The following is a 14,673-nucleotide window of genomic DNA, read 5'->3' on the forward strand; positions in this document are numbered from 1 at the left end:
TGAGAGAACAGTGATTGTAAAGCATGGTGTGCAGAACTTTGGTAGTTTAGATGACCACAGAAGCATCAGACACCTGAGAACTCTTTTGTATTGGCCCCCAAAGATCTTGGGTTGATGGTGCTGCTCAAGGGAATAAAATATTAATATATCAAACTATTTAGTATCTAAAGAGTGTGGACTTCTAAAATGATTTTTTGCGTGTGTCTGCTTGTACTTGCACTGAGAAGGAATTTTGCATGATATGCATGATACCTCCCAGATTCCTGGGAATTCTTTATGGCTAATAGGGACTCCAGCAAAATGCTGGAGCAGTTCAGGTGGTGACTTCCAGCCTGCATGGCCCTACAGTACACCTGCAGGCTGGTATCTGTGCTCTCCATGGATTTGGTGCTTCTTGTGGTGGAAAATGCCTGTGACCACACCACCAGCTGATTGGCCTCTCTTGCTCAAAAGGCTCTGACTTAACTCTGAGGCAGTCTTTATCAGCTGACTTACTGTGCTGCCACATGTGTGCTGTGCGCCAGGGTTTGAAAAAGACCTCCAGAAATCTGATTTATGGATGGAAAGCTTGCATAGAATTTGCCATCCAGGGATATAGTTTTAGGCCCCCCAGATCGGCTTCTCTTTCTCATGAAGTCTATAAATGCTCTGAGTTCCACAAGCCCCTGTTGTTATTTTTGCTATTAATTTAGCTATTGGCAAAGACCCAAATTGCTGGAGCTTTGGGTTTTTTATTCCTGAAATGAAATGAGCAGTTTGGAAAGGGGGAATAATGACTTCTGGAAGGCAGTAGATTTACAGCTCATCTGAAATTTCAGAGTGGTGCAGAAGGAAGGAGAAGCTACAAAGCCAAATGATAAAAGGATGGTATTCTGAATAAACCTGCTTAGTATCACTTTCCAGAAATCTGAATTGCTCTCCTCAGCTGCTGCACATAAATAACTCTGATAGCAGGATTCGTAATACTGCTGTCATACTTCTGCAAGAAGGGTCTCTTTGTTTAGCTTGTATTAGAGAGTGCCACTTTTCCCCCTTGCATTTCCTTTTAATTTTTATCAGAGACAAAAATAACCTGAAAGATGTTTTAAAGTACCTGCTCCAATCGATGTTGCTGACTCACATTGGAATCATTTGCTGAGGAAGTGAAGTTTTCTCCATCTTTGGGAGTCTGTAATCAATTGGTTGGCTTCCTAAAAGATGGGCCTTTAGTTCAACCCTAGGTTAATGGGCTTGATAGGCAAATCGGTGGGTAAAGTTGTTCAGCCTTGTGTGATGTAAGGAATCAGATTATATGGTCATACTGGTTTCTTCTGGCCTTGCAATCTGTGAAGTAATAATTGGGGAGCCTGCCAAACCAAACCCAGGGTGAAGACTCATAATGAAGACTTGTGTACTGAGAAACTGGTTTATGTTTAAGTGTATAGTGTTACAGTGTATTCTTAATGCTAAAGAAAAATAAATACATTTCCTTTTTTTTTCCCAGTGTTTAGAAATGTGTGAAGTGTGTTTACCTCACAAACCTCTGAAGTAGGTTTTGTATATTGCATGTGGTTAAGTATTTCCAAAGGACTGTTAATGTATTATAAAAGCAAGGCTTGTATATTTGTCACTCAAAACATCTCTTTTGAGTGAGTTATTTCATCTCCTACTCTTCCTAAACAGGAGAAAACACTTTTTCTCCTTTAGGGCTGGGGGAAGCAATACTGCCCAACTCAGATTTCCCATAAAGTTTGGTGGTTATGTGGAGGTTTTTTTGGGTTTTGCTTTTTAATTTTTTTTTTTTCAATGAGCTTTGCTTTGCATTCCCTGCTTTTGGGTTTTCCGTACCTGTCTCCATAAACATCTCTTTTGAGTGAGTTATTTCATCTCCTACTCTTCCTAAACAGGAGAAAACACTTTTTCTCCTTTAGGGCTGGGGGAAGCAATACTGCCCAACTCAGATTTCCCATAAAGTTTGGTGGTTGTGTGGAGGTTTTTTTGGGTTTTGCTTTTAAAATTTTTTTAAAAAATGAACTTTGCTTTGCATTCCCTGCTCTTGGGTTTTCCGTACCTGTCTCCACCACCCAGAACTTCCCTGACCCCACACGTGTGAGGACCAAAGGCCAGTTAAGTATATATGTGAGAATCTGTTGAAGAGAGAATTCTCAAAGCTTTCTGCAAGCCTTTGGATGTCCCAGGCTGCAGATGGATGCAGACATAACATATGTATCAAAAATGCTTTGTCCTGATATACTGCCATGGAGTTTGGTGCAGTTATTCCTCGAAGAATCAGTTTGTTTGCCTTGCATGTTGAAAATATTGCCAAAGTCGTTCATTTCAGCAAGAGCAAACATAAGGGACTTGATAAGGCTTTTAATAGAACAGAAGGGAAAAATAATCTATGTACGGGTTACCAAATAAAGACACATTAAATGCAAACATCTGTTAGTGCAAACAAAAGCCAGGAAATTCAGCTGGGAGGGGGAGAGCCCGAATCTGGATTCATTCCGAAATTACATCGGAATAGCTGAGAGGAGAACCTTGCCTGAAATTCCCACAGCATTTGTAATTTAGTTACAGTTCCTAGACTTGGACATTTGGGAGTTGATGGCAGGATGTTTTCACTGACATGCTCTTGGCTGAGGATTTCCCATCCCAGTGCAGCTACAGTGTGTTAACTCTGAAGGCTCTCGAGGAGACCCTGTTACCTGATCTGGTGGGGAAAGGGATGATGGAAGAATCCATTTATTTGCAGAACTTAGTCTGTTTATATCCAGCTTCCTCACTGATTTGCATGGAAGAACTCTTAGGCCTGCCAGGTTAAAGGAGCTGCAATCAGCCCTGCTCTGGTCTGTTATTATGGGTTTCCTACAAATCCCTGAGCAGCCACAAGCTCAGCCCTTACTCTGGGGTCTGTCTTCACTGCTGCTGCATCTACCTGCACATGAGTAACTGCACCCTGGAGGGGTTTTGGGGCATTTGGACAGATGATAGAGGTGAATCCTTGTCCTCTGCCCTGGCTCCAGGCCTGATTCAGTCAGCATCCTCTGCCATAGGCTGCTGGGCAGCTGTAGGGCTCAGTGGAGGGTGCTAACCAGACCTCTAGAGCAAGCCTGGTAAACAGACCACGCTCTGCCACATCCTTAGCTGGCCGGGAATTAAGGAAGTTAACAGATTAAACACTTAAAAATAACTTTCATTTCTTTCACTGTATGTCTTTTAAGCCTCCAGCCATTTAGGAACAAAGGGGACAGTGACCCACAGCAGTCAGCTGTGTGTTAGCAACAGGCAGAGCTGTTTGAGATGCTTTGGCCCCATCGTCTTGGTCTGAATAAGCACAGATAACAAGGAACTCAGAATAGGGATTTTTGGAGCAAAAGAGTGTGAAATAGGATTAGCTGATTCACAAGAAGATGCAGTGACACTGCAGTGTATTTACTGGACAAAGCAAATCAATAGGACTACTCTGCTGCCAAACTGAGCAGAAAAGTCTCTTGAAGAAAATCAATCTTCTTTACAGACTCATTAATGTAAAAATCAATTCACATTAAACTGTAATTAAACAGAGAGCTAATAGGAGAAGGGTAAGTGATCTGCTGTGCCCCAGGCAAGATATATCATGTAAAATATGAAAACTAAATATGTGGAGAATTGGAAACTGGGAGTGGCAGGGAACATGCTAGGACTGCTTGGAAAAGGGCTGATGAGCTCAGATGCTGGTTGGGGCAGCATGATCCTCATGGAAAGGAGGATACTCAGTGCTATTCCAGCTGGATGTCAGGTAAGACAGGTCAAAGACTTCAGCCAGTCTCTTCCATTTGAGTTACATGGTTTCTTGTAGAGCTTTTGCTCTTAAGTGCTGGGGATTTCTTTATACTTCTGGTTAAATTAGCCACATGGTTAAAATTGTGACCCTTGTTGCTTGTCTAACTTTGATTTTTCTTTGACTCTCATTAGACCTTTGTACTAGATTAAAGTTGACTGGTTTTGGAAGACCATAATGTGGCATAATCAGGATCACACTATTGAGCTGTTGTCTCATTCCTCCACAGTGAAGGCTTGGGGAAGCTGCTGTTATTTTAGTGCTGTTTGCACTGCTTCACTTGTATTGTCCGATGGGGTTTGCAGAGGCTCTTTCTGAAAACCCATGTGGTCCATTGGATTCTTTGAGCTGCTGTTTTGCTTCCACCCAAGACAAAGGTGTCTTGCTTTGCGAGCTGAAACAATGCAAGCAGCCTGTGCTCTGCTGCTCTGAGTGGGATCTCACAAATACACCTTCCTTTCTGCAAGATTTCCCGGGAGCTGTGGAGGTGGGGTTGAGATCTGTGACTTAACTTGAACAGCAAAGATGAAGTGAAGAAGTTGCAGAGTCTGTAGAGCATCAGGACTGCAGCTGCAGCTCTGTCCATGGCAGCCTCTCAGGGTGACCCTGTTAGAGGGAAGGGCTCAGAGCTGCTCCATCTGTGCCGCTCGTAGAGCACAGCTCAAGCCTGAGCTGGTCTCTACACGAGGTGTGAGCCCACTTTGTGTTCCTGGCTAGGCCAGAGTAAAAACCTCTGTGTGTAGGCGTGTTGAGAGCTGGGAAGTTTGGCTTGCAGGAGGATTGAGGTTTGAGCTAACAGACAGTACAGACGTAGTCTTGGAGGCCATTTGTGGCCTGGGATCCTGCTGTGCTAATTGCTGTACAAACAGAACAACTGCCTTGACCCCCAAGGGGTTTAATCTGCAAGTCATCTTTGCTGGAGTTAAAAAGGGATGATCTAACAATTAGAAATAAGGAGACTACTCTGTTAATTCCATCTGGGTCGCAGCAAGAGGTTTTGTGCTCATAAGCACAAAATCCAGATGACTCAGAGGCAGCCGTGTGCGGGGTCTGGTTGAAGTCAGCAGCCTCTGCTTGTGTGCAGGACGTGCCTTGGGCAGCTCAGAAAACCACTCTGCCTTCCACTCTTCCTCATTATTGGCCCAGAAGAAACTTTCTCTGGGAACTAAGGCGCAGTGGTGTAGATAGATAAGTGGGAGCAGATTCGCCCCCAGCCCCTGCTTGCATCACCTATGAGGTGGAATGTCTGCAGGGGCCAGTTCTCCAGTGTTTGCTTAGGCAATTCCCCTTGCAGATGGAGAGAGTTGCTTTCTAAGAGTTATACTACTGAGCTTCTGGGTTTGGATGTGAAATACGTTAATATGGAAAGGGAAAATTACAAGAATGCTGACAGGCATTGTGCAGCAATGTACAGGCATAAGATATTCTGAAACTCACCTCTGAAGTTTGTTATGCTCAGAGTTCATATTAAGGCTCTGGTGTGTAAAGTCTGCAAGTTTTTGAGGCCAAAGACTGCAGGAGCCTTTCCCAGTGGAGGAAACTCTCATTAATCATGTACTCTCAAGCACCAGAAGATATGCTGTTTTGACTTTTCTTTTGGGCTGTTGGAACTGTTCTAATCATTTGCATGTCCTCTTTGAGCTTTTAGATATAGCATGAGTGCATGGAAATGGCAAAGGATCTGAGGCTATTCCAGGGAAATGAGTAATCATTTCTTCTAGAAAAGCAGCAGTAAAGCACACAGTTATCAGACTCAACAAAAGAGCATCAGAAAGTAATCTGGGCACATACAGTGGAGTGTAAAAATTGGCCAGAGGATAAAGATAGTGAAAGTTGGTGGCAGCTCATGAAATACCAGTTACCCCTGGAGGCTGCTCTACTATGTATTTAATAACAAGCATTTTGTGCAGCCGTGGCAGCTTCTTCTGTGAGCAGAGAATTGCTTTGAGCTAGGCCAGACCTGCACTGGCATCTGTGTGCTGCTTTGCAGGCCATGCTGGGTTAGTCTGTGTCTGGAGGGAGGAGAGGGCACCAGTGGTCTTGTGGGACAGAGCACAAGGTTAGGAGTTGGAATACTGGAAGAGGATCTTTTTGTGCATGTCCCACATATTCATTATATCCCAAAGAAATTCCCCTTTGGGTGGATCTGCTTCCTCCATCTGCCTCAGGGCAGCTGGAACTCCTGGATGTAAAGCATCTCCAAGGGCAGGTGCATATTTTATGTACAATGCACAAAGTGGCTTCCAAGTTCTGTCCCTCTGCAGATCAAGCCTAGATCAGTTGTTAGGGTCATCTGCAACCATGATCTTTTGTTAAGGTCAGTATGAAAAATAGCTTCATATTTGAGCCTTAGAATAGCCCAAAATTGCTCCTATTAATATCTGCGGTGGATTGACTGTCTCATTTAATGGCATATGGCAAATAAAGCACATGTCTACAAAAGCAATTCCTTTGTTAATCTTCACAGACCAAGCAGGTTTCAAATATAAATAACTTGCTGAGTTGAAAGTTTTTTTAGCATATTGGAGTTTCCTGCCTAAAAACTGCTGGCAGTGGCAATTAAGTTTGCTCAGAGGTGAGTAAAAGTCAAGTTGAAGCTACAGTAAAAGCAAGTTGAATTATTTTGGGGTAAAATTCTCTCTCTGTGTTCCTCTCTGAAAGCTTAGCCAATTCAGCTTTTTAACAAAATTGCACAATATAAAGAAGCTCTCAGTATGTGTTCCCACATCCCTACTGAGACTGAGCAGTTAGTTGCTAGTTATCCTGGCTGTAGACAGTGGTGTTTGCTCAGAGCACGAAATAGATCCCAGAGAGGAGTAAGAACAGGGGTGGGGGTAGAATTGTGGGGTTTAAGTTGGGTGGTATAAAACACTGGCACCATTAGGAATAGTGTAGGGTAAAGAAAATGTTCACTTGAATGTCATCCTTCTAGGTTAAGTTTGGAAGAGATTAGCACAAAAGTCTGCTGAAAGTCCATTTCTAACTGAATACAAGCCAGCTATGTGCTGGATTTTCTCTTATTTTTCACCCATGTCAAATTCCACAATTAATTGCAGAAGTGAACAATAGAGATCATGTCAATAGTGATTATCTTGCAAAAGCAGCCCTGCTGGGGGTGTGCAGCATGGAAAATGTGATTGCTGGGTAAGATGGATGAGAAAGTGATCTGTCACACCTTCAGATGAAGTGACCACTTGAGAGGCCACGCTCCCTCACATTTGTGTGCATAACTCCTGCTTGTTAACAGGAATTCCACGTGAATATTGATTGGGAATAAGTGGCTGGGTGAGTACATGTTCTGCCTGTCAAACCATTTAATGTTCAATTGCACATCAGGGAAAATAGCAAAGGTAGCTGGAAAATGAAACTGGAGTGCAAGGCTGTCTGAGTGAAAAGACAACTGTGTTAGTGGTCAGATCTGGGCAGATAAAATGAGTTGGGGAGAGGTAGAATTAAGAGTTGATGACAAAAGAATCTATAAATGGCTCATGGATTTTAGACTTAAATATCGTTTCCTGTCCAGTAGATCTGCAGATCTACTGCAGATCACACACTCTGTGCAAGCAGCTGCTGAACAGGGTGGTGATTAGCATGAGCACTTAGGCCAAGGGATTGGACTTTCTGTAATCCCTCAGATGCCCTGGAAAAGGAACATTTTTTGGTGATTTTACCCAGATATTTTTGCCATCAAGGTGGTTTCCTTGAGAAAGCAGTCATGTTTTTCAAAATAGGAGGAACTGAAGATGTAAATGGCCTTACTATAGAAGCTTGAAGAACTTACTGGCTAAGTGGTGGTGAATGCTTGCACTTGACTTTACAAGATCTTTACCAGGGAAGCTTGAACAGCCTGTTTTACACCAGCCTGGCTTAGCACAGAGGCAGTTCTGCTCTAAAACCCAAATTTGCTCTCCTCTTTGCATGTTTTGACGCCTTGTTCTGGGATTTCCCAAAGCCACCCTTCCTACTTGATGAGCTTTATTAGCAACAGGGTGCCTGTTCTTGTGAAGAGCAGCTCTTTTCTTTGCTAACTTGACCACTGCTTTTCCACATGGGAGCTATTCCTTCTTGCAGGCAGAGCAGTGTGAGCCGAGCAGAGCTCAGTGAAGTCTGCCCAGAGGCAATCCCTGTTCCTGTGACCTTGCTGACAAGACAGATAAGCCCTTTCAACAGAGCACAAGTGTGTGTCATGTTGGAGCAGACAGGACGCCAGCCTATCTACATCTCTCAAGTGTTAACAGGAGTTTGACTGGCCAGTCAAAAATGTGTTTCTTCAAATGCTGCCTCTCTCAAGAGGCAGGTCTTTTAGCAGCTTCTGCTGCAAGTTCCATGAGACTGAGAGTTTGATGGTGTGGAAGATGTATTCAAGTGTGTTGTCCTTTCTTAACCTCCCTTATCATCCATGTAGTTAAATCCTCCTGTTTTCATTGTGCTCCTGTCAAAGGTGGAAAAAGCCCCTGTGTCACATTGTGGCTTAGAGACACAGACACTCCATGCTATCAAGAAGTCTGTTTGCAGTTAAAATTTGGATGAAAATTGCAGCATCATGGGCAGAGCCATTGCATTTGGTTTGCACTTGAATTGCTTCTCCCTTGTGTTATTTTCCCCTCCTCACTCCTGTGGAGAGACAAAAGCAAAACAAAACCACCCACAAAACACATGCGCTCTCTAGGCTGCGGTGGATCTTACTTACTTTGATCATGTATTACACAAAGAGAAACTAAAATCAGTATCAGGATTTAAGGATGAAAGTGCCTCCATGCCCTGTGCTTTTGGATCTTCTTGGCTTTCAAATGGAAATGCCATCCTTGTTGATTTAGAAGCACAAAACTTGCATGCAATGAAATGAAAGGAAGCTGCTGTCTGTGCTCCAGCCCTTGCTTTGTGCTGGTTCAGTTGACATCTGGGCTGGATCTGATTTTTGGGTTTCTGTTCTTCCTTATCACAGACCTGACTCATCTTTGAGGCAGTGATAAGGTGGGGGGCCTAGGCAGCAGCCCTGAAATGGGCCATGGACAGGTGTGGGGCTGTGGAGAGCAGGAACTCCTCAGAGCAGCAAACTGCTGGGGTGAAGCTAGCCTCTTTCTTGGCTTCAAATAGTTGCTTATGCATTTAATTTGTGATAGAAAATTGAGTTTGGCTGGCATGCATCAGTGGCAGAAGAAAGCCCTTGACAGAGAAGCACAAGAGGAAAAGCCAGTGGCAGAGCAACAGAGTAGCAGACCAAAGATATGAGATGTAGAGCATGGAAACACTGACCTGACTGTCATCTGCCAGCAACTGAATGACCCCTTTCAAATACTGATACAGCCCTTCCTTCAAAGAGGCTCTGCTGAGTGCCACGACCCCGTTCAGACAGCTGGTGCAGAGCCCTGTGGTTTCCTGCATTCTTGTGTGAAAACTGCCATTTACCTTATATGAACTCCCTTCCTTCTATTCCCATGGGACAATTCTCCTCCTTAGCAGAGTTCAGTACTCAGAAGAGCCTCTCCTCTCCTTTGCAGCCATTCTCAGTGCTTGCTCCAGATGGAGGTCAGGGAATGTGAGAAGTGACAGGAGCAGTGGCGTGGACAGAGAGCTGGAGGAGGGGGTGAAAGGCTCATACAGCTCTGAGTGCTTGCAGACTGCCCCTTTCAATACCAGCAGTGAGGGTGTTCAGTGGCTTAGGGATCTGTCCCTCCCTTGTGCCTTTGGCCAAACTCCATCACAGGTAGGGCAGCCCCTGCTGAAGATACCTGGCCCCAGCCCTTGCAGGTGCATCCTCCACTGAGGGGTGTGCTCAGGGCCCTGCAGATCATCTCTGAGATGGTTTGGGGTCAAGTTCATAAAAGTTCAGGGAGGCTGGTTACAGAGAAGCTGTGCCAGACAATGAGAGATGCTTTGCACAGCCTGTTTAATGGATCTGTGACCCCTGTGAATACATAATTTTAAAAGCTGCTTCAGAGCACAATCTTGATGAAGCATCCAGTGTAACCAGAAGAGAGCTGGTCCTCTTAGAACCACCCGGTTGCTGATGGGGGGACTGTGCCCATAACACAGACTATCTTGTCTTCAGGAATCTTTATTTACTTTGATGTCACAGCAGGTTGTGTAATCTGCTGAAGAGATAAGACAGCCTCTGTTTTAAAGATGACTAAATTCTAATCCTACCTGTCCCACACATTTTGTTCTCTTAATGGAATGGAATGCTGAAGGCTTAGGAAGTTGTATCTTGCAAAAAATATCCAAAATCATATGGTGGCAAGTCAAAGTCCAGTGAAAGGAAATGCAGATCAAAGTGAGTGAGGGAGAGAAAAATGACATGACTTACCTCAGTGGATCTAGCACACAGTGTAAGGTCATGTAAGAAGTCAGAAAGCTTACATAAACAGTGCTGGTTCAGAAATGTTCAGAGAGAATATGTATCTCAGTGGGTATGTGGTGGTTTTGGTTACAACAGGAGAAGAGCTTTCCTTGATGCAATTCATACTTAACCCAACAAAACCCATTAAAGATTGTTTGTCAGATCCAGGCCTTTGCTTATGTCCAGCTGCTAGGAAAGATTCTAAAGAGAATGCTTGATCCCCTCCTCTTATCCATGTGGCTGCCTTATGAAGGAGCTGTGGGAGTGTGCCTGGCAGCAGGATAACATCTGCCCATGGTTGGGTACCCCGGGCACGAGGGTGCTCTGAGGCCACTGGGAGTGCAGCAGGTCAGTGCTTGCAGTCCATCAATGGGAGAGGCAGATGAGCTTGGTCCCGTGAGTGGCCACAGAGTAGCCTTTAATAACAGACAGTGAAAACATAGCCCCTGGGTCACACTGGGCTCACATGAACAGTCCTGTTGACTGCAGGGGAACTATTTGTGTGAGTAAGAGTTTGCTTGTGGGAGTAGAGTTCATAGCACAGCCCTCTGCAGGTGGCAGCTGCTCCCAGGTCCAAAGGGGGTGAATTAGCAAATCTCATCTCCCAGACTGATTTCTGCCTCCAAACATCTGTGACCTGGAACAGAGACACAGTCACTTCTCTGTGAAAGGTTGCATTTTTCTCCACCCCTTCTATCTTCACAAAAACCCCCAAAATCCAGATTGTTTTTAAACCCCCCTGTCTTGTCCCAGCTGTGTGTAGCTGGGGGTAGTTTGCTTCATGCTACTCCATCCTAAACCATAAAACAGGGTGAGAACATGACCTGATAAATAAAAGCCCCCTGGAATGTATCTGGTTTGAAGCTGATGTACAGCAGATGAATACATCAGATTTTCTGCTGTAGTTAGGTATAGTTGGAATAGCTCTGTCAGCTTGTTTCATGCATTATTCCTTTATATGATTCTAAGTGAAAAACAGTGTAAAATGGTCATGGATTTTGTTTGCTTCATCTTAGACCTTTTCCTGAAGGAGTGCTAGGGAGAGGGAAGATCCTGACTTACAGTCTTAGGTAGAGCATATAAACCTTTAAGGGAAAGTTTAGATATCTGTAAAAATTACACAAGTAGCTTTTTTTTTTTTTCAGTGGTTTGGGGTTTGGTTTTTTTTGTTGTTATTTTGGGCTTTTTGGGAGATGGCGTTTTTTGGTTTGTTGGGTTGGTTTGTTTTGTGTGGCTGACCCTAAAATGCGGTGGCTGCCTGGCTTGCCACTGCTCTGCTCTTGTTGTGTGTGCAGCCAGCACCTGAACAAACAGAGCTGTATCTGTGACAGCCTGGGAATCTGCCAGGATTCCTCAGGGAAGGAGTGATTCAGAGCATCTGAGAAAAGTGGGGGCTGCTTCCATGCATCCTTGCTTCCTGTCCAAACAGCAACCCAGGCAGCCTTGCTCTGAAAGGACAGTGGGGCAGTTCCCATAAGCAAATACAGCTTTTGTGTTGGATAAAAATACACATTCTTGTGACAATGCAAAATCTTGTGCCTCATGGATTATTCTGGAAAGGCTGATATGACAGCGCAAAGTGTCAGACAGCTAGTGGGGCTTTCCAGAGCACTTGGGAAGTGTGAGGGCTCATAAACATGAGGCAGTTCGATTTTTCTGGGAAGGTCTCATGTGAAGAACTAGAGAATGGTGTGACACAGACTTTCAGCATGTCACCTGCATGTTTACTTCATGTCCAACTGCAGAGATGGCTTCACTGTACTCCAAGGCAGATATTTCACGAGTTACAGTAGAGAAGAAAAAGTTTTCTGAAAGGAAGTAAAATTTGTGAGTAAAATGTTAAAACCATGTAAGAAGTTCTACACTGATAAATTGTTTGAACTTTGAGTCAAAGCTGATGTGCAGGTCCCAATGACATTTTTCCCCCTCCTTCTTTCCATATGTTATTAAAAATCACTTAGGAGATCTTTGGTTATTGAATGTAAGAAGATGACCAGGAAAAGCAGGAATATTTATGTTGCTGCTGTTGTAAATACAAATTCATCTTCCAGATTATCAGTTACCCTTCTTGCCTTGTTAGGACAATTACTCAGGCATTGCACTCCACTCTGAAACCATGATTTTTGTGTTTGTGTAGTGAGTGACAGGCTAAAATTAAATAGCAAATCATTTAAGGTGAAAGCTTAGGAACCCATGTCTTTGATCTTCATCAGTGTTTCTAGAAGGATCAGTACTGGACCTCCATCTCCTCTGAGCTGAGGAAGAGGAGGGCAGGTAGTTCCAGGCATGTGTTAGTCACAGTGTGTGTGATCCATCTCTGGTTACGCTGCCTTTGATCTCCCTCTCTTTGCACAGCCAGTCTGTGACACCAAACCTTGCCTGTCCTTCAGTACCAAACCCCATAACTCTTTCTGACTCCAGCATTTTGTTTCTTCAATACTTTGTCAGGATGGAAATACTAACCAAACCCTGAACTTTTAAAATCTTTCTAGTCCTGTGATCTCCCTTGTACGCTAATTTTGAAAATGTGCTGGCATATTAATAGAGCCCTGCCCGAGGTGCAGAGCCCCTCTTTAGAAGCTCGATTTTATTTTTGATGCCTATAACAGGTGCTGGTTTAATAGGTTTGCTGTATTACAGCTTTCCTTTTTCTCTGGTGAGCCCAGCCAGATCTGTAAGCTGACACTACATGAAGGCCAGGCATGTGACTTCTGCCTGCCTTTAGCCTCGCTTCACACTGAACATTTACACTGCAGACTTGCAGCAGTATGGCAGCCTTAATTCAAGCTTTGTCTAAACCAGGAGGTTTTGTGCTGATTGTATTTAAATCAGCCCAAGCAAAGCTCCTCGTGCATTCCTGTCTGAGGGTCTTTCTTTGATTTTCTGCTGTCAGCTTTTGAGTGGGCAGCTGCTGGGGAGAGTGAATGTGGCTCAAACAACAAAGGAATGTTTTTGTGCTGCTCTTTGCATCCATTTCATGAGGAGTTTGAAGCTAAGGTATAAATTAAACTGAGTGGTGTTCTCCTTCCTTGCTGCAAAGAGGAAGGTGAATTCTTCCCCTATTAGGTCTGGTGGAAAATGTTTCACAGCCTGTTTATCAAATAAATATTCACAAAGACGCTTCGAACGAGGAAACGCACCAGGATTAAAGTGTAACTTTACCTCTAAAATACAAGCTGAGATTCCTGGAAATGCTGCAAGCCTTTGACTTTGAGCCACCTGTTATTTTCCTGCCACCCCCTTCAGCTCCCTCCCTACTCCCAGCAAACCCAAACACGCTTTGGCTTCGCTGGAACGTTCTGCTTGTTTTTCTCAGCGCCGAGGAGCGGAGAGCGCGCGTTTGTTTCCTCATGGGCTCCTCCCGGCCATGGTCCAGCAAGGAGCTGGCTGGGGTTGATCCACATCTCTGTAAGCCCAAGGGGTCTGTCCAAGGGTGGTGCAAAGTGCAAAGGCTGAGGGCTGTGCTACCTGGGGGTGTTGAACTGGGTTAAACTGAGGGGCTGGAGTGGGATCCACCCAGCTCTCCTCTCCCTCTGTGGCTGGAGCTGGTGCTGACCCGAGGGTGAAGAAGTTCCTGAACAAGTGCCATGGTTACAGAGAGTGTGGAAGTGAGCACTGCTGACTGCCAGTTACCTTAGCTTGGCTCAGAGGTGTTCCAGTTCCAGGTCTGCGCTCGCTGCAGATGAGGTGTCTCTGGGAATGACGTTGGGTATGAACTTGGAAGTTGAGTTGTTTTAGCCAGATCCTCCCATATTCATAAACAAACCTAAATGGACTTGGATGGGCTCCTTAGTTCCTATGATTTCTTTTTTGCTTGAGCTGCTCTCGCTCCAGGTTTTTAGTCCTCAGCAAAGGCTGCATCACCCTAGCTGGATGGTCCTTTTCCATGCACGCTGGAAAGCCAGAGGTAGAGAGGGGTTAAGGAACTTGCCCAAGGCAGATGAGTCTGTGCCAGAGCTGGGAATAGAAACCAAGAGACTTGGCTCCCACTCCAGGCTCTAATTGCACAATCTCACATTGAAGCCCTGTCATTGTATACTCTTGAGGTAACACTGGCTGAAGTGAGGCAGGGAAAGCTGTTTCCAGGCTGTGATACCTAAGGAGTGGGGAGAGGAAAGGATACCTGGAGGTGTTGGTTGGGCAAGCACCAATTATTTGTGCTTTAACGCCTGCTTTCGGCAATTGGTTCTAAAATCTGATCTGTCACATTTGAAGCCAACCCAGTGTGAAATGGTTGGGAGAAATCCAGCCCTTTTCCAGTCAGTGATAAAGGGGAGAGGCAAATTCATAACATCACTGGTCTTTTTTTTTTCTTCTGCAAAACTCCCTTGTGATGAACAGGGGGAAAAAGGCGGGAGAGCTGAGAGGATCCAAGTAGTAACAGTAAGGGTTAAATCACATTTGGGCCCTTACCAAAAGAATGAAAAATAAATTGTAATCAAGCTAGTAAAAGGTTTGGGCTATGTTGCCTTCATATCACATGCTGTGTATAGGAAAAGTCCCAGGCTTTGTTTGAAGTGCAGTGCTATGA

At 44.5% G+C, this 14,673-nt stretch overlaps 1 protein-coding gene across 1 annotated transcript in view; it reads left to right on the top strand.

Annotated features, from left to right (window-relative positions):
* Positions 1-14,673, top strand: part of LRIG1 (leucine rich repeats and immunoglobulin like domains 1) — a 92,676-nt gene that overhangs the window by 40,611 nt on the left and 37,392 nt on the right. The gene's annotated exons all lie outside the window — the stretch shown is intronic.

The sequence above is a fragment of the Pyrgilauda ruficollis genome, unplaced genomic scaffold, assembly GCF_017590135.1.
Source record: "Pyrgilauda ruficollis isolate IOZ18807 unplaced genomic scaffold, ASM1759013v1 scaffold10, whole genome shotgun sequence".
In the NCBI taxonomy this organism is placed as follows: domain Eukaryota; kingdom Metazoa; phylum Chordata; class Aves; order Passeriformes; family Passeridae; genus Pyrgilauda; species Pyrgilauda ruficollis.